This window comes from Pollicipes pollicipes, unplaced genomic scaffold (assembly GCF_011947565.3).
Source record: "Pollicipes pollicipes isolate AB1234 unplaced genomic scaffold, Ppol_2.1 Scaffold_4740;HRSCAF=5597_pilon_pilon_pilon, whole genome shotgun sequence".
Classification (NCBI taxonomy): Eukaryota; Metazoa; Arthropoda; class Thecostraca; order Pollicipedomorpha; family Pollicipedidae; genus Pollicipes; species Pollicipes pollicipes.
In genome coordinates this window covers 4,609,660-4,635,350 of record NW_023596545.1, presented here as the reverse complement: position 1 = coordinate 4,635,350, position 25,691 = coordinate 4,609,660, and the positions used below count along the sequence as shown (strand labels likewise).

Sequence of the window (25,691 nt, the reverse complement as noted above, 5' to 3'; positions counted from 1 at the left end):
AGGAGAGAGAGAGAGAGAGAGAGAGAGAGAGAGAGGAGAGAGAGAGAGAGGAGACTAGATGAGGAGAGAGAGAGGAGAGAGAGAGAGAGAGAGAGAGAGGAGAGAGAGAGGAGAGAGGAGAGAGGAGAGAGAGAGAGATGAGAGAGAGAGAGAGAGAGAGAGAGGGAGAGAGAGAGAGTTTGGGCCACCTTACGGGGCCAGTCGTCAGCTTTCGGTTTCACCTACTACGGCAGCCGTGGTGTAAGAGCCGTAGTAAGTTTCACAGATTCCGGCTAGCGAGGCCATGACGTCACCATGGCTGCTGGTAACACTCGGTTACGATAGGTTACGCGACGTTTCGAGTGACTTAGCAGTCTGTTTTCCATAAGGAGTTGACCTACTGAAACCCTTGCCTGTTTCTGAGGACATGTGCGATGTGTCTGGCCCGAAATGCAGATTCACCTGCGCCACCTCTCCGAAATGGGTTGTGATTCCGAGCATGCTGGAAACGGATCCAGTTTAGCGTATAATTTGGAGTTCACAAGATCGGCGTTCACGTGGTCCCGCATTCACAAGTTCACGCTTCCGGTGTGCACACACAGCAACGCTTGCTGCGTTCGTTTCGAGCTGAGAGAGAATAACATTTTTGGGCATTAGCACCCACTGCAATGAACGCATAAGGATCCCAGTGATTTGTGGGATCCAACTAGTTCGGCGCAAGCTATGAGGGCTTTTCTAGCTTAACATCATTCACATGAGGCGCGCCGCACGGCATGTGTGCATCGCACGCAGTTTGAAAACCCCGTGAGATGTACACTGAAACTCTCGCACTACCAATGTTTTTGAGTCCCGAAAAACCTTCTCTTGTTTTTCGCCCCGAGCTGACACCGCTTAACTAGCTGGTGATATTTCATCACAAATAAAGGCTATGTTCGGATACCGAGACGAGCGGTGACTTGCAAAGACAGCAGCCCTTCGCCAGGATTCTTCGCAATGATGCACAGGTTGTGCGACCTTTGCATGACAATAGTTGTCGTCTTCGCCTTCGCCTAACAGCCCACCGAAGGCATTCTTTCCCAAATTTCCCCAGCCCTGTCCTCCCAGAAAAGCTCAGCCCGCAGCCAGCTCAGTCTCGACTTTGCCAATTGTGAAATACGTTGTCCCACACAGGTGACCGGGGATGCTGATTAGTTATAGGGTACTGAGTTGCCATGAAGGTATTTTAACTTTGGCAATAATGTAGGTGTCGTGCAACGATTGTTTGCACTTTTCCAAAAGGGAATGATTGGAATCAGGTGTATTTAGCCTCCGGCTGGTCGAGGTCAACCTTTCCTATGATGTCAGAAGCTTTCTCTATCTGCCATACCATGACCGTCTGCGGTACAAAGACGAAAAAGGTGACATTTCACAGATATGGCGAACATTTCTGATGTCATATTTGTAGCCATAGAAAATAACTGTGCCAGATCAACCAAGGCCAAATGCCATCCCCTACAGCAAGCTGTGGAGTAATAAAATAGATTGGTTTGCTCCTTGCCCTGCCCTCCATACTTGACACTAGGTCAATTACATTTGTTAATTCAATTGCTGTGCTGCCTAGGAAACTACCACAGAGATGTATGGTTCTGTCTAACACTCCGTTGTTGCAAAAAAATGAACGATCCCCTAGAAATTGTGTTCACTGAATTCATAACCTGACTTTGACCTGCGGTAGGTCAGTGACCTTGCAAGGTAAATCTAAATGTTTAATAACAAAAAATCCGCTATTCAATTGCCAATAGCTATGCAAAGTCTGGCGTGGTTATGCCGCACCATACGGAAATAATTTCCAAAAGACCTTCGTGGGGGGGGGGGGCGGGGGTCAAATTGACCATCCACCTGAGCGCTCGTTCATTAAAGCTGTTTAAGCTCCTGGTTTATCGGCATTGTGAGCTGGCGGTTGTTATTCTGATAATGACTCAACTTCGGCATTCCAGGAGGTGGGTACTTGAGACGCCACTTTCAAACTCGCCAACCCGCCAACATCTGATCCGCAAGAACCCGTGGGCTTTTTACAGTGTTGTAAACAGTCTTTGCAGGCTCTTCCGGTCAATTATTTTAACAAGCAACAGAATTCGTTTTTGCTATTTTAAACGACTCAAAAACCAGAGTGTGCTGCCGAGTACAGTACAGATAAAAGAAACGAAGTTTGATTTTTAGGTGCAAGAGCACCAGTGCCAGAAAACCTATTGCATGCCTGGCACACCTACAGACCAGGTTGCACAAATTAAACAACCCTAAGCAAGCATATCACTAAAAATATCAGGAATAACAATCCAAAGTCGCAAAACTAAGCCCGGTCTTATTGAGCAGTTGTTAGGTAGAATATTAATATAAACACCAGTACGCGCTGCACTTACCTGTTATTGTAATGGTGTGGTGCACCTAAGTTCTCTTGTTCCATACGCAACCCATGCCTCATAACCAGTATCAATGAAAAATGAAACAAATGGGAAACTGTGGGTCTTTTATTGCCGTTATCTCGTTCACTTGGTAATTGTGCCCGCAGTTACTGATGAATTGCATGCACAATAGTTGCGGAACCTTACAAAAGGTGACATTGATTTCGTCTATTTATGCCTGGAGAAAATACAACTGCCGACCACGATAGCAGGGGATCTTACGCATGATGCATTCAACCGCTACTTTGCAATTGTTTTTATATTTATCCGCGCATATTGCATGAAGATGGTGTTCTGAATGTCTGTTCAATCTCTTCCAATAGATGTTTTTGTATACAGGTCTGTGTCAAAAATCCCAGTTAAACATATGACGTCGATCAAACATCGGATATAGCCCCGCAGCAGCAGTCAGCAGGTCATGTGAAACGTTGACAGGTCCTACGGTTATTTTTTATTTTATTTTCGTACAAATTTTGCGTCACTGTTAACGATGTCCAACACAATTTTGTGTATTGCTGAATGCGAATGATGTCCCTCAAGAGGTAAAGAGTCTTGGACAAAGCGTTGTTGCTGTCCTTGCTTGTACCCAGCATCACAAAGGATGCGGAAATGGTTGTGGAGTGGAGCATTGATGGTGGTAAGAGGAAAATTCTGGGTAATCTAAAATCTCCCATGCAATATATATCCCATGCTGTTGCATGATGTATGCACTTAAAGGGAATGCTACTTATTTTAAGATTTTGGAGCAAGGATCAGATGTTATGAAATAAGCTCAATTTTTCAAAAAGGCTCAGTTTAGGCTCAACCGTTGGCATGCCTTGAATTAGAAAGGCTGCTCTCAGCAGCACACTTTTTCGTTTTAGTAAATTTGTTTCTTAATGCGCCATTTTTTAATTGCATTATGGCACGCTTGTATAACGTTGAGTTGCTACCAGAATACCCGTGCGAAATTGCTACTCTAGCACTCACTTGTAGTACTCCAAACTCGCCGAGAGATGGCAGTGCAGTACTAAAGGTGCTTGTGTTTTGGCCCTTTCTTGCGGTGTCCTTGCGTGTTTTTCCGTGATTTTGGGCAGTTTACCTGTATTCCCATGCTAGGTTATGCCACTATTCTCCCGTTATTTGATTACAAGGCTTTTTCGTGTAACAACTAGCAACTTTGTCCAACTTTTTACGTCACGTGACTCAAAGCGTGGTACATCATTGAGAATTGTTTAGCTTTCTCAACAATGATTGAGAGTCAATTGACGCCCGCTTCATGGGGAAATCGCACTGACGGACGCCAGATCTGAATGACTCAACGATAACATTCGTTTTGGCCTAGAACGCAGCATGGCTCATGGGTTGGCAGGATTTGAATGACGCTGTGGCGTCATCCATGCCTGAATGGCTTGTAAATAGTTTGCGCGAAATAGTCTGCACATTTTCGCGGGTACATGCCTCAGAAGCAGGAGGGTTTAGGGCCTACAAAGCGGCAGAGCTGTGAACTACATCGAATGATCTTCAAAATGGCTATTTCAGTTCAAAACGCCACACAAAAGTGGAACATTTACCACAACCGTGTATAGAAAACGCCATACGAGAGCCCGCGTCTGGTATTTGAATAGAGGTCATGCCTTATGACATTGCGGCAATTGTGGCATATCTGAATGGTGCTTATGCAAGTTAACAATTCGGCGAACTGGAACGACATCCCATAGCTTGGCATATTCTGCACATCTTTTTTTCTGTCGGTGCAGTCATCAGACTATGCATACAATTTTGGGAGATCTAGCCTCTTGCTTACTGAATGAAGCACAAGGGTGGAATATTTCGCACATTTTGGCGATATGCTGCTTTTAACTTCACCCACTTTCATTCTCCTTTGTAGCCAGGAACTGGCATCACGGCACTTAAGAGGCTCTTCGGCGCAAAAGAAATGCCATGGTCTGGATGCTTTGACCACTGTTGTCTAAGCATCATTACTGGCAATACCTCACAATATTGTGCATTACATGACTTTGACATAACACATTGTTCCCAATTTTTTTTTTGTAAAGCTCTTCAGTGAATGAGAAGTGACGACATGCAGATTGCAATAGGCTTGGTGCTTGCTGGCTAATGCCGGGTCAGTACTGTACCGCAGAGGGCTTTGGCGAGCCCAATCCCCAGGTGGCCGGAGCGGGCCGGGCTGCGAACTGATATTTTGGAAAAAGTTGCGTCTCCGTAGAAGGCATTGGTTAAACGACGTTGTCAATGAAGCGTTGGCTGTTTTGACAAAACCCGACGTTTTAAGCTGTGCTCATGCTCACGGATGGGGTCATTAACACAGCTTGAGCACGAGCGTACTTTCTTGACAGGGAGCAAGGCGTAAAGCTTGCGTAGTGTTGTCAGTATAGTCCATGCTTCCTCAATAGTGTTGCTTAAGCTGTACCTCCTGATATATATATATTGATAACTGTGACCACACAAGTACTCTCAACTCACCGCTGCAAGGATTTCCTACATCGCATGACACCCTCAATACCTATTCGGTGTGTTATAATAGGATTGCACTGTTTATGGAGGTTCTTAACGCAATATATTAACTCGAAGAGCATTGAAGCGCGCATCTTTTCATACTGCGGCAATCCAAAACCTGCAGATGTGGTGTGTTTCGGAGCAGCTCAGTTCTGTTCACGACAGACTGGCTGGTCTTGCTGACAATTTCAGCGTGCAAAAACAGGAAAGTGATAGTTACGAACACATTGTGTGTTGAATATAGACCTGCCCTGGTGAGACACGCTTTAAAGGAATGCTTTACATTTGAAGATATTGAAGCAAGCATTAGATATGATGGAATAAGCCCACTCAAACCTATTGATATACCTTTATGTGGAAAAGACTGCTCTAGACAACACAATTTCTTTATTTAGCAAATATGCCTCTTAATACGTCGACGTTTGATTGCGCCATGGTACCTTAAATAACATTGATTGAGACCCAATTGATGGCTGTTGTATATGAAAATCGTACTTACGGACACCAGATATTAACGATCCGACAATCAAGTTGTCCTGGCCTCTTTCGCCGCATGGCCAGTGGAATGATAGGATTTAAATGGCGTTATTTTGGCATCATCAATGCCCGGGTGGCCTTGCAATAGTCTGCACGAAATAGTCGCGCATCTTCGCGGGCGTAAATATAAAAACTGGATGGGTTCAGGTCTTAAGAATGTCAGGGCTGTGAACTGCGCCGAAACATCTCCAATTGGCTATCTTAGCTCAAAACCCCGTACATACGTGGAACACTTCTCTGAAATTAGCGTATTTACAGACACGGCCTCTTTGCGAATTGAACAACACATTAATTAGAGACCACGCTTGCATTTTTATCAGCATCACGGCCAAACGGTCTCAGTGGAATTCAGTGGGTGGCCGGAATAAGATGGTTGATTTAACCTGAACTAGTCTATTCTTTTTTAATCTGTACAGTTTTAAGATACTATCATCGAAACCCATGGATGATATTTCAAACTATAAATATCTTATTAAACATCACGTAGCCATGTGTGCCCGGCTCATGGCTCGTATGGACCGGAACGGTGTAACAACTGTTCGCCCGATTTTATATTTCTCATAGTTACGAAAAATGACAACAAACACCAACGCACCAAACTCAGCGCAAGCCAAGCGGGTATCAACGTTGGGTAACACATTTTTAGGTTGATAGGCCCCTCTAAAGCATGTTCTGACTCAACCAGTAACGCCTATAACGGGTTGATATCTCTGTGACTGCCGATTGCGCCGCCGCGCACATCGCAATGACAAAAAAACAGTAATTCCTTACAAGCTGCGCATTAGCATTTGTAACTTACCTGCACGCAGGATGCTTGATCAGGCAGAATTTTCCCATAGCACCACAACATTACCGCAAGTTATCTCCCCCACTTTATTAACGTGGGAAACGTGCAACTTGTTAGCCTTATCCAGATTCCGGCAGCCCAGCGTCGCAAATACGAGACTGGTGTATTTTGGGAGAAGAGAGGACGAACTACCGTAACGACAAGTGTGTGGGCCTGCGTGTGCAGCTGATCGCGCGCTGACCACAACCGAGCCCATGCTTCTGTCCGTTTTGGGCCGCTGCAGGGATTTACGTCACGTCCGGGAACCGGAGGAGGCAAGGACATGAAGCCAGCTGCATGGCGCAGGCGAATGCACCCCGCACAGATAACCGAGTTATCCCAATATTGAAGTAAAATTTATTTTGGCCGATGTCCACCCAACGCCTGTGACTTGTCGAAATATTTTAAACGAAATAGCCCGGAAGAGAAGTCCACAAATACACGGCGAGGCAGCATCCATCCTTTGCTACAATATCACCACCGTCGAAATGCAACAAGCGGTATGCTTTTATCATCACCTAGATACACTCGACGCGGGGGACTCGGGCGTTTCCTTTGAGGCCTTGAGCTTGACCAGGCGCTTACATACCTAACACACAAGACTTCTTGTCTGTAAAAATTATATTTCAACACCCACGCTTATTTTCCATACTCCTGACATCTCCAAATCCGAACAGTATCCTGGTGGTAACCTCCCTCAAGCATCCACTCGCACGCGACGTCCTAACGCACGTGACTTGCACGGGCACCCCTGGCCACACGTCTAGTTCCTGTTCTCTTTCGGCTAGTGGGCCACCGGAGCGCGCAGTTACCAGCCGCTGTTAGTGGCACACAGCGCCGGTGCCGCCGGCGGGGCTGGCAGGGAAGGGTGCCGCCAATGAAAAGCTGGCGATTGCAGCATGCCCGTTTCACAACAAAACAGTATCGAGCCCGATCGCAATATCAGCTTTTACCGCGCGCCCGGCGGCCGGGAAACGCCCTCAGCCAGGCAGCGGCGACCCACTGCGCTAACGGTAAAGCCAGCAGAAAGGTGGGCCGGAATAAACATGGCTTCATTACGGGCGCGCGAGCGGTGCTGGGACGCCCTGACGTCACCGCCATCGACGGAGAAAACGACGACGGCGACACCCCCGCATCTTAGCGCTGCTGGCGGAGCTCGCGGGGCAACCCTGCTGCCGTTGGAGAGCTCGCCGTCTGCCCCCGCTCCGACCCCAGAGCGTCTCGATGGCGCGTGCGTCAACAGGCGCGTGGGACGCGGCGCGACGGATGAGCGGCCGCTCGTGCCCCGGGAGTGACCATCCTCCGAGAACGGGTCCTCAGATGAGGGCAGCGCCCGGCCGAGTTCGCGGTAGCCGCGCTGGCGCCTTGCTTCCGAAGGTGAAAGGCCGCCCGCACGACCCGGTTAACGTCACTGCCCTTTGGTGTGCATGGTTCTTGGTACCCATTCATATGAATGGTCCACGTCATGTGCGCGCGCTATGCTGCGGATGGAGCTGATCAGCCACGGAGAGGCTGCATGGCGTGCACCACACCACTGAGGCTGTACCCAAACAAGCGGTTCCCGCTCTTATCAGTGACGGCTTTTATCAGTGCAGTGCCCATAGCTTAAGCATTCCCTGTGATGGCTACGGCATTTACAAGAGTTAAGCCGCTTACGAGCACGGTTTTTATTTCTTTGGGCGTGCTTCTGCGAAGCAATGCCGTTCGCAACTTAATGATCGCTATCTTTCGGTGCTCCGAAAGCAATCGCCCATAAGCTCTCGTACCGGTAAACATGGCAAGATCTGTCAGAACGATAGTGGAGTGAGCTTGCTGCTGCCCAGCCGCCACCGCTAGCGGCGCAAGCAGCCGGCTGTGCCACTTTCAGCGATATCGTGGCTGTGACCTCTACCAGCCGCCCGGTCGGCCTAGGTTTTTCGTAACGAGCACGTGTTGTTACGAGACGGCACCAGCCGTCGGCGCGGCCGCCGTTGCATGCCCGCCGATAAATAATGACAAATTTGCCGACAGCATCTGATGGGTCGTCTAGCAGTACGGTCCGACGAGTCGATTTCGCCACATAACCCAGGCCCGTCGCTCCACTTGACCTCCTTCCTCGATTTTGGCTGGTCGCCATCTTTCGGAACGACCCACTTCATCACATGATGAGGTGGCCACGTGATGCATTTCCTCACCCAGGTCACGATATTCATACATCGAGAGAGCTGGAGCTTTCTTCCAGCGGGATTGGGCTTGCTTGGGTCTGCTGGGATCATGTCCAACAGCACGCCATATGTGAATGTAGAGTATGTTTGTCAACGCCCAATGAAAGAGCAGGCGAGACGGTGAGCGGCAGATATGCTTGTATATAGGTCATGCAATTTTTAGGGCATCGGAAAGAAACACAATAGTAGCAATCTTGCGACGCGAAATCTGACTTTGACCATTGGGAAGCGCGATAAAGGTGGTCGTTGAGGATTTGCGAAAGGCCTATCCACAACAGCTATAACAATGTAAACGCACTACGAGAAATTTGCTGCTTTGATGTCGGCGAACAGAACCGATTTCTTCCAGTCTGTCATTAGGATAATCTGAAGAATCTATTTAGGATTAAAGTGCAGTAGCATGACGTCCCTTATAGTCATGGGGACTAGAATACAACAAACGTAATTGTTTTCCCAAACAGTGGTATGCGTTGCGTTTTTGATGTGGTTGGTGTGCATCGGGTCTGCTGGGCATTGAAAAACTCTATAACATGACATGGGGGCAGGAAACAAATTAGACAATACTAGCTTGTATAAGCAGTCTGTTTGATTGGGCATATGAATACCCGATCCTACATAATATAACATAGATGCAGATTGCGTTGACTAACTAACCTTTCTGTCACGTAATATTTAACAAAGCGAGTATAGATTTGGGCCACACAGCAGCGCAGAAACTGCAAATACCACACGCATATGTGGCAGCAGACATTAATGGAGAAACTGCTTTCAGCTCAAATACTCAGCTATCGATGTGATGCACTTTTTTAAAAGTTGGCTTCCAGCCGTCTACATGGGATGATAAGTGGCTGCTAGATTGCCGGTAATGTTTGGAAAAACTCAAAAACGCACCGAACCGTAGCGGAGCTGCAATAACACAACTAGTACTTTAGCGCAGTTACGATGTTGAAACATGTTAGATCAATAAATACGATAAACCTAGCGTTTGAATTGTGAAAAATGAGGAACAACAGACTTATTACCGATTTCGCTGTTTTTGCTGACTTTTGATGTTGCGACCCAGGGGGCTATGGCTATGGACTTATGTTTACCGCATTTGCACTAGGTATGACTACCAATTTCATCACCACGAAACACTACCGTGGCTTCGTGCCACAGCTTCGCATACATGTATCAATATTGTTGCTTCGGTTGGCGCCGATAGACTCACGGGTGCTACCCACTGTTTATGGATGCTGCGATCCGGACTACAGTCTTGTCCACTCCACCGGCAAGTCACCCGAGATAGAATTCAACACCCTCTTGGTTTGTTGACCACCGTGCCGCGCGTCCCCTAAAAGGACCACATTCATAATGAAGAAGTTCCTGAACTTAAAAAAATATTCTGTTATGTTTCGATCTGATATTAAAGATGATTAAGATGACAGAGATTCATGCCGTGTTTCGTGCAATTTAATGACATCTCTGACATTAGACACCCAGCAAGGACCAGATAATCACACTAGTCAAATATCATCTCGTACTCGAGTTTTTCAAAGTTCACCTTGGCCGGCCCACCCACTCAACCTTCCACCATAGACTTGTACATATGGGGGTCACTTTAAGAGTCCTGTGGACGTGAAAACCCCCAGACACAAGACCGACCAAAGCGAGCAATCAGCACTCGCATACGCGGGCACCATCAGGCACATGTTCTCCCTCGTGACCCAAAAGGCCAAGAGGCGTGCCAACATGTGAGTTTAAGCTCACCCGACGACGAGGAGGTGGCTGGCAGGCCCCCATGAGATCGTCTTAGCACGCGCCCAGGTGGCCGGTGACATGCGACGCGCTTGGGCGGGGAGAAGGCCAATCCGAGCCGTTGCCATCTCAAAACCTAGGAGAGCTAGAAGCCCCAACTTAGGATAGATAGGGGTAGGCTTCGCCTGGCGGCCTGCCTATACCACAGTCCTATATGCGAACTCAATGGTGTGAAAATTTGAGGTTCTAGATCATCGCCTTTGGGTCAAGTTAAGGTCAAACAATGTCAAACCCAGACTAACGTCCAAAGTCCCCTCCCCAGACCTCTAATGCAACAGCCTGGAACCTAGATACCTGTCCTAAGGGTTTAGGATAACTATTGTATCATGAAAATGGTGTTCATTTTAAGTCAGCGACCTTGTTTGACCTTGAGAAGGCTATGCCGACTAAGAACCTATGCGACTGTTCTGTTCTGATTTTTTACTTTGGACAGCCGTCATTCATTACATTGGGCCTCATGTTCTTAAAACAAAGGCCCAGTCTGAGTCATTTTGGTTCAATGAACTCCTTTGACTGATGATGATGACTTTCAAGAAATCGAAGGAAGATGTCTGTTGCCGTCCGTGCTGTCGAGAAATTCTATATACGCATAAGAAGCTGTGCAATAAAGAGAGCTACCGGAAAAAGCAGATTAGATTTAAACTCAAGTCTAACCTTCATATCCGATCAAAGGACAATGAAATTTGTCGTAATCCTAAATTAAATTGCACAATTGTCCAATACGCTATCTCAGAGATGTGCGGCTTGTCAAACACTGCGTTGTCCTATTCGATTGAACAATTATCTACGAATGGCCTTCGCTGACAGCCACGGCTTGACTTTCATCCGTCATTAGGCCAGCGACCTTACCAGTTACACTTAGTGTCTTAAATTAAAAGATCTACTATTCGATTGCCGACATGTATGAAAAATTTAGGGCGGCTACGACCCTTGTTGGGAAATTATTCTGGAAAAATATTCAGGAGGGGGAGGCGTCAGATTGCCCCCATCGCCAACCCGAGTGCGTGTTAAATAGTTAAGTAGCCATAAAACACTTGCAGTGCCTGAATTAATTACACTATCAGTCATCGATACCTATGTTCAGCACCTGTCCGATTAGGTTCTGATCTGTGACCAATCTGTACGGGTCATGTCAACCGGCTTTTTTGACAAATCGACAACACAGTTCACTTGTTGTCAATCGGGTCATTTGCTGCCATTGTTTGTTCTACAAATATGAACGATTCTTGCACCAATAACGTCAGTCATGGTTGCATATGAGGGTGACAGTTCTGGTCACCCAAGGTCAAGCTAGGTCAAACATGTCCAGGTATTATCTTAACCGCGATTCATGACACCTACACTTACAATAATGTTTTAATACGACCCGTGAAATGAACCTTATCTTAACGAATATCATGCGACCAGTTGTGGTAAATTTCCGATGTTGAGGCCACACGTGGTTAGAAAAATGCCAAACGGATGACAAACAGGCATATATATATATACGTATCTATCTCTTGTGCTTTGTTTGTAAATTTCTAATATACTATATATTACATATATAAATTATATATACATATATATATATATCTAATCTATACATATATTATATATATATATATATATATATATATATATATATATATATATATGTATGTATATATGTATATATATATTAGATATGTATATATGTGATATATATATATATATATATATATATATATATATATAGATATATATTATATATATATATATATACATATATATACATATATATACATATATATATATCTATCTATATACAAGATATATATATATATATATATATATATATATATATATATATATATATATATATATACTTTTCGGTGTGGTGGGTGCACAGGTTTTTCACTGGTGATGGTTCATGCTCGACAAGTTTTGCTAATGGCTACTTGCATGCAAACCACACTGATCCTCCAGAGGTCAAACTAAGTGATGCCCTCGAGTTATTAGTGCCCGCATGCAGCATCTGAACTGTTCTCTAATCGTTTGTAAATTGCGAATGCAGTTGGGATACGTATGTAGTACAGCATAGGTGCGCTTGTTCAGCCTTGCTCTTTATTGCGTAAGATCTACATTATGGCGATCATTGCCACACATTTTAGACTCCTTGACCTCGTTTGACCTGGCACAGGTCTTCATATGTTTTCAAATGTAAGTCATCTGACAAGTTTGTCATATTGCGCCGAATGCCGTTTATTGTGTCGTAACGTGGGTGGTCACCACAAGGCAAGCAGATGTAGTATTTGATCCCATACATAAGCTTGGCTTTGACCATCAGGCGTCAAATGCCTACAATCCAAGAAATACGAAAACTGGATAGTTTCAAACAAGTCAAACTATGGTTATTTGATGAAACAATCACGCATGTGTGCATCGTATTGCAATATAAGGCATGCGTGACCCGAACGACCTAGCTTAACCTCTAACGTCACACATTGACCCAAAAAATAACGGGGCTAAGTCATGCTCTCCGCAACTCACAACCTTCACAACTTACCGTTACAGATGACAGCTGCGGTAGACACTCAGACGATGACCATTGGCTGCATCGGTTATTTCCCGGTCAATCGCACTTTGCTCAGTGTGGCAGCTACTGGTAGTAGGACCATACGTTACGCACTCCCATACTATTTCAGCAGTCATGATGATCTTCCCGTAACCTGAGAGATAACATGTTTGACTTAGGCGTATAACCCGGGCACTTCCAGAACTGGAATATAGCAAAGGAGACGCTAGCACTTACATAAGTACTTTTTGTTAGTTGGTTTGGAAATTGTATCAGCAATAAAATATTATGCCATTCCCGATACGGGCAGATAACGGTCATCAGCGTTTCGCGGAAGGCGACCCTTCGACCTGCATTTAGACAGCTTAGACAACGATTAACACGCTGGTTCCTGTTCTGACCCCCCTTTTTGGGCTTAGTTAAAAGTTACTCGTGGCATGTCGGCCCCTCGTCGGGTGAGGGTTAAACGAAACAAAGTGTACTAAGGGCATGTACTCTCATCGGCGCCAGCTTGCCGTGATGGCTTCATGAGCTGATGTGTTTTTCACGTATCACTCTATGATCACGTATATGATCGAACGGATGTGTATTTCACGCATTACGCTATGATCTGTACATTTCTAACTGTAATGTTCAAGGCCCAAAAGTCATCTCAGTTTTAACGGGGTATTTCTCTGGATGGGAGAAGCATGCATGGGAAGAGGTGTCACTAGACGCCATAAGAAGCATTATCCGTCCGTGCAAGGATAAATGCTGTGGCTCAGCCTGATGCTGATCCAACCACCTGTGTTCTAATGTAAAGCGGGGAAACCAGTTGCCTTCCACGCCCTTATCTTTGCAGGGATAACGCAAGGTAAATTCGCCTGATTATGTTGAAATTCAGCAAACGCACTACTTATTGAATTCTCATTCAACAGGCCAGATGCTATGTCTTCACCCTACAATAATCGATCTAACTGTGTCACCCAAGTTGAGTAAGTTGCCCAAGATGAAGTTCAAGCTTCAAAGTCACCGTTTTTAATCCAAAGAGAAGATCGAGCAAGAGTTGCAGAAGGTTGGTACGGTAAGGTTTTAAATATATATGTATATATATATATATATATATATATATATATATATATGTGTGTGTGTGTGTGTGTGGATGTATTGAACCAAAACGGAACTTTCAAGGAGCGTTCCAAGCCTGGCAGGGGCGCTGGGGGCTGTGTAACACTGCGTAATATGACTGCTCCGGAAACGGACAGTCATCAAATTTAAATCAGGCACGTTTTTGCTTTTCATAGGCGTGGCCTCGAAACTCCTTGATCCTGCCAGGACACTGTCAAAGGCAGGTGGAGGTCTTGTAAAAGTGGGTGCTCGTGCAAACGCTACTCATGTTCAAGGAAGATCGAGGAAATTTGCTCTTCAAGGAAGAGCAAATTTAATCCATGTTTCCAAGATCTGACATTTACGGCCGATTCTATAATTTTCTTCAGACATGCTTTGATCTTACTATAGTTTAGAAACATAAATTTAATTCATGTATGGTAGTTGGCTGCCTTATTGATTTGTAGATCAAAATTCAGATCTGTCCGAATCACTCAGTTCTGCGTCAATATTTGGGGATTTCCGGTTTTCGTCCAAACAAACTATTTCGGCTACAAGTAACGCTTTGAGACTGTCCCTATCGAGATAGGTCCGAACCGTCCAAGACCTCGGGAAGGGGGGAGGGGATGGATGGAGAGAAATGGCTGGTGCATGGATTCGAACAACAGTCATCTCAGATTAGTCTTGACACCTGCGCACGTGTCCTGCAGGGCACATGGGCCACGCTGAGATAGAAGGTAACCTCTGATGTGTCATGGACCAGCGAGACGTTGTAGGGCAAAATTGATTGAGTTTTTGTATGAGTGATTTTTGTTTCTTCCATTTCATGCATTTTGTTGGATATAAGAGTTGCATGGATTGAAAGAGCTCATGGCACATGAAATTGGGGCCATGGGGCAGTAGACACCTCAGGCAGTACGAATGAAAATGAATGAAGTGTGCAAGATTGAGTTGAATTATAATTCCGGGGCAGATGCAGACGGAGGACGCTGCGTTCCGCCTGGATGCGACACACAAGGTCATCCGACTTTACGGACCATCCCTGCGAAGAGCATTCTCTCCGGTGTACGTGTTGTTGAACAAAAGGCCGGTAATGATGCTGAGCACCCCAACATGTCCAGGCCTATGCTTGATCTGAAGCGTTACATAGCAAAAACTATCATGTAATGCTGCATACCAAATGCCTGCCAGCTCCGTTCACATTCGTGTCACAGATAATGGACGAAATGAATGAACTGGCATTGCGCGAACGTGCTAGACCCTTAATATAGCTGCACGGATTTACTCGCCAAACAGGACCTGTTGACACGGCTGCCGGGCCGTGACGTGGCTGCAGCAGGCGGGGCCTGGCGCCAGCCGAGTGACCTGACCCGCTCCACTGACCTGCACCGCCACCCGGGTCACGAGCACGCGACACGCCCCCGCCAGAGCGGCCAGGCCGCCGTCGTCGAGCGCAGGACCACTCTGTGCCCCCACGACTTTCACCAGGCGACTCATGCTGCTGTAATAAACTCGCAACCGGCCTGCCCGGCTCATATGGAGTTGCGGCGATACTTATGGATCGTAGGACCGGCTTGTGATATTGGGTACTCATTGAAGGTGTGCCCACACGTAACGGATCATTCCGAGGTGTCCGCCCAAGCCACTCTGGATATTTGGCGCAGGTATTTTCGCACATGGATCGGGACGACACAAGACGGTGTCCCCGCGGGCACCTCAACGCACAGCTGAGCTGTGGGGGCTGGGCTGTGGTTGAGGTTGATGCAGTAATTTGACTACCGGCCCGTTCTTCCGGCGCCGTCTTCGTCGGCGCGAGGGACGAGTGGCAATGGTCACTGCTCACTCACTCACACTCACAATGGTCACTTGATATTTGATTAGTTCTAGCGGGTTACTGACGTAACGCATTCATAACACGGATAAAACCATGCATTGATAGGCATTAGAAGATCCACAGACTTGTCATCGATTTCGATGTCGTATTTGTAACCCAAAAAGAGCCGATGAACGCAGCAGGAGGGTACTTCTGTGGGTGATGGTCGGAAATGGTTGAAATGGCTCGTACGCAGTCATGCTGCTCCCCGTTTAGACACCTCCACTAGAGTGACCTCTCAATTGGGCTGTTTAGCGTTGAAATGACAACATCATTGGTGGTTTATATGGACCAGCCTTGTATGAGGAGTATGTGAGATAAATGTGTGAATGAATACATGTGCATCTTTCCACTCATCTTGGTTAGTTGGGCCAGACTTTTTAGTCAATCCCCCTATCAAAAGGAATCTTTGGTTCCAACCAGAGTTTTGTGGCTCGGATTTTTTGACACCATTAAGTTGGATACATGTGGGATACAGATATTGAAAGTGGGTGACAGGATTCTGGCAATGTCCTGGTGTATTTTTAGTCCTGGTTAAAGTTGAGTAATATGTAAAGACCGAATGCTATGCTAGCATTTAGTCTAACATCTCAGAGTTGGGACCACACCACATAGCCAGATGATTTTCACTTATAGTCCCTGTCAGAGTTTATGTCAATATTACTTTGATTTTTAACAAATGTGCCTAATTTGCCAACGGCCTTTCCAATTGAAAGGGAGTTTTCCCAAATTAATATTTAATAAATATACTTAATTTACCAATGTCCTTGCCAAATGAAAAAGGAGTTTTCCCAAATTAGCTTTGTTTTTTATAAATGTGCTTCATTTACCAATTGCCTTGCCAACTGAAAATGAGTCTTCCCAAACTGTCAATTAGGTGGTGTTGTAACCTGAAATTTTGAAACTAGGTACAAGTTATCACCAATCCCCTTGTCTTGCATTTAACAGAAAAGGCGGAATCGATACTGTCAGACTGCCGCTGACATTCTTCACAGGCTGGCGTGACAGAAGATGATGTGCCTGCAACACGGGCATAGCTTTGTAAGACACGGGCATAGCTTTGTAGCTTTGTCCCTGTTAAGTTGAGGGAGCTGAGTACTGGAAAACAACAGAGCCTTCCCTCAAGATATTTCAACAAATACATTACTCTCAATATTTTGTCCAGCTTTTTCTCAAATTGGGAGGAGGGGCATGGTGCTCAAGTTGGGAGCCTAAGTCTCCCTTTCCCTCAGCTAAAAAGCAAATTACATACCTGGTTTGCAACGAGACTTATGATTTCATTGTTGTTGTAAGGTGTGAGGATGGCACAGAGGTGGGTGTGCTGAACTGCTTCTTGATGATTATCAAGTATCTTACTGACTCTGTATCACTTAATCCGTCCAATGGCTGAGTTAGTTTGAGCGCATGCCTTCTGGCCCACCTACCCGTGGCGGGCTGGATTCCAGTCGGTTTTGGCGGTCGCTACTTCTCTTTGACAGAAACGGCCTACGAACGGTGGCAGCGACCACGCGAATGGTCAGGTGACTTGCACATTGCGGCACGTGGAACATTCCGTCACCAAATTCTGCCGTTGACGCGGAATTGCGCACTGGGATGCTGGAGATCAGGGCTCGCACAACAAGGACTGCTTAGCGTAAGCTCTGGTCCCAAATATCCATCCATTCAAAAGGCTCAGATTAAATCTTTAAAAAGAGGCGCTGATGTGGTAGAATGACTGTTGACCGCATTCAAAACTTTTCCAGCCAAGATCACATGAAATCAATTGTGTCTTGAGAGCATGATGTACTTCAAAATCACACGTTCAAATCGGAGCAAATGTTTTGGTTAGAACAATCAGTAGTGGATGCAGAATGCTGTAGTGAATACAGTTGATAGGACGGTTACATGAACGCTAGGAACCATAAAATATGCTCGAATATGGCCATAATCACAGGCCAAAGTACGCATAATGCGTTTGAATAGCATATGGTATGTTACGCTTCTCAGTATCCACAGCCATCCAATCAGGCATTGGGTCTGGTCATCACTAGATCTGATAACAATGTCAGAGCGTCAGAGGCGAACACTACTACAATTGGTCAGCGGTAGCGAAAATCGGCTACAGAGCATGAACTGTGCACCCACACAACTACGCAGTCACCGGCGACAACTGAGCCAAGCCCATTCGCACCGCGTGACTGCAGTGCAACGCGTCCTGTCAAACGACGAGGATTATACCTACTGAAATATGCTATCAAATTTTTCACAGGATGGAAGCCAGGCAGGCCTTCTTGGTCATTTATTTACAGTCAATGTCCATAGCGGCAATGCTAATTGTTCTTAAGACTGGGGTTGAGACGCCCTGGCCCCTGCTCTCTCTCTCTCTCTCTCTCTCTCTCTCTCTCTCTCTCTCTCTCTCCCTCCCTCTCTCCTCTCTTCTCTCTCTCTCTCTCTCTCTCTCTTCTCTCTCCTCTCTCTCTCTCTCTCTCTCTCTCTCTCTCTCGCTCTCTCTCTTCTCTCTCTCTCTCTCTCTCTCTCTCTCTCTCTCTCTCTCTCTCTCTCTCTCTATCTCTCCTCTCTCTCTCTCTCTCTCTCTCTCTCTCTCTCTCTCTCGCTCTCTCTCTCTCTCTCCCTCTCTCTCTCTCTCTCTCCTCTCTCTCTCTCTTCTCTCTCTCTCTCTCTCTCTCTCTCTCTCTCTCTCCACCCTAATTCCTGAGGTCCTGTCTAGTGATGCACTCAGAAATGTGAGATGCTGACTTTTTACCTAATCCATGATTATGCTTATTCACATGGCTCAGCGGTGCGTAAGCGTCCGCATAAAATGCTTGATAATCCCAGAACAAGTTGTGTGAAGAGCGTTTTTGAAAGACTTACACCAGATTGTCTGGAGCACATTATAACGGTCTCACAGAGCATCACATGTGACCGGTCATGCAACAATCCGCTGGCTCCGGGCGTCTACGCAGCAGTGCATGCTGGCGGACGCGATGACCTACCAGGCCGTCCTCGTCACACATCACGATGCTGTTCCGTACCAGCCTTTCACCGGCCCGCTCGTGACACTGAGCGCGGCAATGGATGCGCGGCACTCGATGAACGGATAGAAGACGCTATGCAGTGACGGCTCGCCGGTCGAGACGTGCGCAGAAGCCAGCGCACTCCGAGTCGAGCTGCACCAGCAGCGTATTGAGACGGTCGCGCAGCAGGTACTGGCACACCTCGTAGGCTCTTCGGCCACCGCACGCCGAGTCCAGGGCAGCAACGACAGCAACAGTCTAAAGCCGTTGCACCGCCACCGAGGCGACGGGCAACAGCCGGTCGGGCGGGTGGAGACGGCGGCGGCGGCGGCAGCAGCCAGCTAGCGTCGGTGGAGCGCACCAGCTACGCCAGCTCGGTGGGCCCACCGCGCTCTGGTTGCGCTCGTTGGTGAAGCAGAACGGCACAGCTACCGCTGACTCCCGCCGAACTGGGAGCGGTGCAGCTGGTGTTCATCCTCCTGCGAACAGATGCACGCCGATCTTTGAAAGCTCACGAGATCGCAAACCGCCCCGCACCTCAGCATAGCTTTCTGAACATGTATGCTATTTTTCAATTTACTTGCGAAACAGCTAGTTCATTGCCAGTGCAGTGGGCCAACGGGCCTTTGCATAGGTACATAGGTGCCTCATTTTCGTATAGTGACCAGCAGCGCACAAGGGATTTTTGTGAGGAGCGGTTCGACCTTGAGGTATATCTGGAAGCACTCTCATGACCGCTCTGGGTAGCAGCACCTGAAGAACTATGCATGCGTGCTCTCTTTTCTTAATACCCTAGTTTTGTGTCATAATGATTGCTGTGAAATGTGCTGTTGGCTGGCATCATTAATCCTTTACCCACTGCAGTGGGCCAACAGGGCCTAGCATGCGGATAAGATGCAAAGGCCTTAAAAATGTGATGTTAAGGTCATAAGCATGTTATATATCAAAGGGATATCCCTGTTGTCAAAAGCCATTGGGTGGAATGATCAGCAGCCGCAAAGGTCCCATCAATATTAACATCACATCAATAACAGCACACAGCTGCCACAGCAACAAAAAAAATCATAAAGCATGCACAGAGTAGAGGCAACGTGACATGTCAGATCCTCATTAGCATGTCGGTTCATCTAAAAGCCTGCATGTCAGAGACTCATTCGCATGTCAGATCATTTAAAAGCCTGCCCCTTGATGCAGAGAATGCGGCAGAGTCATGTGGATATTGAGAAAAGTAAACATAATATGCACCATTGTCACCCTTTAAAAAAACACCAACATATGTTTAACGTGGCTTCATTAGAGTTTCATTTATCTACAATGAACCGACTTGACAACAGAATTGTCAATATTTGTCACGCCATCTTTTTCATGCTGGTCACAACTGGAGTTGGAAGGGAACCATATTTCAGCTTGGAGGGATGTACACCTGGAGTGAAGTATTTTAAGAAATGTTATGACGTTTGCAAACAAAACAAAACACATATATCTGTACCACAGATAGTGTATAACAATGCCACTGAAGTTGGGAATAAACAAAGCCTGGGCGACAATGAAGTTATAGAAGAAACAAGTTGACCTGGGAATAATGTTTTAAAATGGAAAACATGACTAAAATTCATCCATGGGTACCGTGGTGCAGACAAAAAAAGAGTTGAAAATTGGAGGTCCCCACTCTGCTCCACCAGGATCTACACAGGTGGCAACAGAGATCTTATTCCTACAAAATCACTGCTACAGTGAGACTGACCCAAACCATCTGACAAACCAAGGCGAACGTTCAAAGCACAGATCAGACAGACGTTCTTCAATATTTCGGTCCATCATGCAACTTCAGTCATCTTCTGATGATACAAATAGTTCGCTGTTACTATCAAACAATAGTTTATGCCCATCTGACTGACTCGTTAGTCGTTATTGGTAATCAGATGATATTCATATGGCCCGGTTGTGACAGAAATGCAGAGGCCCCACACGCATTCCCCGAAAGTACGCTAATACGCTATTTGCGCCAAACATTTTTGGAAAAAAACATAAACAGTATACCAGATTCGAGCCACTGTCAAATCAATCAAATGTTTATAACACTGTTTACCAGTGCTTGATAATATTTTGTTATTTCAGGATAATTGATCTCACAATGTTCCTACGTACTTGTTCGAAATATCGCTATCTTATACAATATACTACAGCTCGCCGCCCATTTCTGAATGAAAAGTTTTCTTACCGGTTGTTCTGGGGTTCTGAGGCTACCGGCTCTGGCTGTGTATCACCAGAGCCGGCAACCTTATCCTTAACAGCTCTCACTTCTCTGAGCTCTAAGATTGCCGATGTGTCGACCAGAGTGAATGTGTCAGTTTAATTCGTCTAACATCAATGATACCTGAGGCTGAGATTCGATAATTAAGGTTCCAACATATTCGAACATTTACTCCACCAAAGCTTCCCTTACGACCAGTATTTAGACAAAAAATACACAAGCATGCCATTCACTAATCCGCAGCCCATCACAGCATCCGCGACGAGAATGGCAGGCTGGCGTCAGCTTTCCTGCGTTCCGAGATATTCTTAAGGTCTGCCTGCTAGATGACGCCACATATTGTTGTCGTCACAAGACAATTCCATTACGACACCAAAGGATGACCTAATGGGATTCATTTTTGCAAACTTTTTATTTAGCTACTAAGGGTCGTTTTTGAACCTCGAAAGCGTGCCATTAATTACAACTAAGCTTCTCCCATCATGTCTGATGCTTATCTCAAGATCTTCAAATGTGGAGCATTGCCTTTAAGGTAACAATGTCGTCCTGCCGCGCGCTCCGCGGTATCTTCGGCTATCGCCCGCCGGCCGCGCCAAGCCGTGGATCGCCGTGCAGAGTTCCTAAAAAAGCCTGAACTTTGAGGCCAGAAAAGTTAGGAGCATGTGTTTTGGATCAATACACACACACAATAGATGCGATGCGCCATAGGCCGCCAAAAACTTTGGTGCCACTGTACAACGTGTCGAGTTTTTCTCAAAATGCCTTAGCAATGACCCCTCACCCCAATCCGGGCGAGAGTTAAAACCATGGGAAGACCACCGATACCCCTCATAGTTTTCAGCTTTAGCCAGGTCAGGCCCTGTCATTGTTCGAAATGACGCACTTGCACAGGCATAAAGTTTGTTGTGTTGCTAGTGGTTATGTGTTTTGGCTATTTTAGGAATAACCTTGTAGATCGACAGCACATCATCACAGAAACACCCAGTTACCATTTCAAGTTGACCTTAAGGTCAAAAAGGGCGAAAACTGCATAGGTAGAATGCTTGAGGAATTTCGTGCCGAATCTCAAGAAACATTTGTCGTCGCAAGCTGTTAAGTTGTATGCTGTTGAGTTCCACTTATTTTGGTTTTCAACATTGGTTCTGCGGAGATTTGCTACATCAACTGTCTGCAAGCAATGCGGTGCGTGCTGCTCTTAGATGACATTTAGATGCCGCTTTCGGGATTTCCAACATTTACCTAACCCGCATATTGCAATGAATGTTCGAACATGTTGGAACCTTAATTATCGAATCTCAACTCCAGGTAGCATTGATGTTAGTAGAATTAAACTAACTCATTCACTCTGGTCGACACATCGGCAATGTTAGAGCTCAGAGAAGTGAGAGCTGTTAAGGATAAGGTTGCCGGCTCTGGTGATACACAGCCAGAGCCGGTAGCCTCAGAACTCCAGAACAACCGGCGAGGAAACTTTTCATCTAGGAATGGGCGGCGGGCTGTAGTACATTGTATAAGATAGCAATATTGCGAACAAGTACATAGCAACATTGTGAGATCAATTATTCTGAAATAACAAACCATTATCAAGCACTGGTAAGTAGTGTTATAAACATATGCTCAGAATATGCAGTTTGATATTTGGCCTTGTGCAAAATCCTTTCAGCTCGCACAAGTTAGCCAGTGCTACTTTCCGGAATAAATTTATTCACTGGTCGCTGCCATCCAAAACCCTAATTGCGAAAAAAGATCCACGCAAATACGTGCTTTGAGCCGTCTTATGGCAAAAGTTCGTATGACGGTGGTTTGAAGTACAGAAGTTTGCCGGACGAAAGGTCGGTGCGCAGAGGCTCATGGTAAACAAATTTGCTGGGACAACAGTTCATCGAGGAAAGAATTAGTTTTGCCCAAGTTTGTATAGGACAAACCCTCCTATAGAGCAAGCCTTCGTCGAGAAAACAGCTGGAAGAACAGCTCGTCAGCTCGTTCACCGTTCTAAACTTCGCATAGGACCACAATTCATCGAGGGCAAAAGTTCGCCGTGCAAAATTGTATGCGGCCCAAGTTCGTTGATGGCCCTCTATCGTAAAAGTATGCGACACGCGCTTGAATTGAAAAGTGTACCTTTAAGACGTCAACATGACTAATGGACGGAATTTTAAGTTTCTTCATCAAAAGAGCAATGAATGGAATCGGCGACAGCACAGTTTGGTCAAGTTGTCAGAAAAATGTCATGTCTTGTTCGAACGACGACAAACCTCCAATACAATGCTTGAGCACGCAACCCCCAAGCGTTTCCATATATGCCAGCATGTTTTGGTTCCATCTAGTCTGGCTTGTTTGTTTCGTCTGATCTGTATGCTACTTTTCACGAAAGAATATATTCGATATAAAAATTGTGATAAAAAACAGCTTGGAAATACATCGGTCCAAGGCCAGATGTTATATGCTGGAGAGGGGCCCTTTAAAATAGGGCCCTAATAAAATAAGGCCCTACCCAATTTTTCAACCCCGTTGAGCTTCGTTTTTGATGAGCTGGCTTCAGGCCCTAAATATCGGGGCGCTCCTTCCCCGTTTTTAATGCGATCTCCTGAACTGACGCGCATGTAGCAGTGGAGGTTGTTGACCGTGGGCCAACGTCCGCGTAATACCTTCACGCTTAGCCTTGCACATTGATGTATACACTGTGACGTCACCAGGCTGCCCAACATTAGATCATGGCCCACATACTGGTTCAGATTTAGGTTGCGTTTAGTTTACTTTTGTGCTAGTATAATCATGCATGCCAAATTAACCAGTTCACCATCAGATTGCGCGGGATAAAAGTGCTGCACATGGTTAACAGCAGTTTACCATCCTACCATGCACGGGGAATTTGGAAGTTTTGGGTCAAGCTCCAGATTACTCTAGAACCACAATTTTCCCGTCTGTCTTTCCATGAAGCCCTGTTTTTCGTTTTGCCTGCCTGCTTACTGTCCCTCAGTATAGGCTCGTGACATTCAAGATGAGTATCTGAAGATGTCATTCAGCGTAGTCCAGCATGTGAATTAAAAAAAACGGAGTTTCATGCATGCCGGTGTTTGACATCATCTTCGCAAAACTACCGTTACGACGCGATCGTTACGATCGTTACGTTACGTTACGATCGTTACGATCGTTACGTTACGTTACGATCTAGTTGAACGTGTTACTTGAAATACCGCGAGTTCATAGCCGTTCCTTTTTGTCTTCATGTTTATAGCGCTATTTGTCTGACCGATACCGCATTATTTAGTATTTTCAGCACACTGAAAGAGCATTAGGCGTTTCAAGGAAGGCTTGAATCAATCGAGTACACATCGCACTTAGAACACGTGATGAATGGCATGTCAATGCTTATATCTTCACCATAAAAACAAGCCAAAATGTAAAACGAACTTACTGCCGTAAGCCAACTGCGGGATGCTCTGGACATATACGTTTGTGGACAACCCATAGATGGCTGAGACCAAAAGCTCACACATTTAGGCTTGTTTTTACGCTTAAAATATAATAACTGGCTGGCAGCTGATCTTATGTGTTTTTATTTCAATGTCTATCCTCATGCAGAGAATCTCTGCACACCAAAAACCGAGCACAAATTATGTCGTGAAGCCGTTTTAGAAGGCCATGAGTCTTAGGGAGGCATTTCTGAGCGCTTGTAGGTTTAGGGACAGGGGTGCACCAAGTAAACTTGTTGGGCGGGGCAAAGCAGTGCAGCACCATGCACCACAAGTGCTCACAGCGCGTGCAGTGTGCCTATCTAGACATGACGATTCGGCGCACTTCGTCAACAATTAGGCTAATGCAAATGGCGGTGTTTGTTAGTCCCACGCTAGTGAAGTTTTTTTCAAAAGGTTGTTACGTTACATCATTGTCTCTGAGTGCTACTTACGTTGAGCCACGTCAGCCATGTCGGTGTTTTCAGAAAATACCGTGCACTTTTTTGTAGTTTAGTCCAAATGGTTTGCAGACATAACGGAGACTACACTTGCCAACTCCGACCACCAATTTAGCCCGCAGTCTTCTGAGGGAGCCTCTTACGTGTCATCGAATGCATTGGCATGGTCGCGCCGTATGATCGTGGAGACCATTTCGCCTCCCCCCGACTGGCATCTGCCGGGTCAAACAATCGACCTCCTTTAGGACTAAACGCCAGGTACCTACCATGTGCTGGAGTTCAGAATCTAAACGATTCGAATACGATGCGGGAACCAGCGTAAAGATAAATACACGGGTATATATACAGGTGGTACCCCAATGATCTACCACAGAATTGCAAACTCGCAACGACTGGGAGCCGCACCGTATCGCCCTAGGGGTTTTGTCATATGATATTGCATATCAATGAAAAGTGTTGGACATTTAATTAAATACGAAATATCAAATTGAATCCAAAACATTGTATACAAAGTTTATTTGAGCCACCCTATGAGATATCTAAAAATTATGTGTACTCGTCAGGCAAATAAGAATATTACTGGTGGTCACACAGAAGGCATTCGCTACCTTATAGTCATTTCGAATAACAGTTAGAATTCTGAGTCAGATGGCATAATAATGGTGAGTTTATGAAGCTGCATGAAAAGTTGGAAATACATGACGGGCAGTCAGCTAGAATCGCTCTTGAACTATGGTGGGAGTGAAAAAT

The 25,691-nt window shown here is 45.9% G+C and overlaps 1 pseudogene; it reads right to left on the bottom strand.

Annotated features, from left to right (window-relative positions):
* Positions 1-15,399, bottom strand: part of LOC119098917 (cytochrome P450 307a1-like) — a 70,599-nt pseudogene extending 55,200 nt beyond the window's left edge.
* Positions 15,400-25,691: the final 10,292 nt, after the last annotated feature.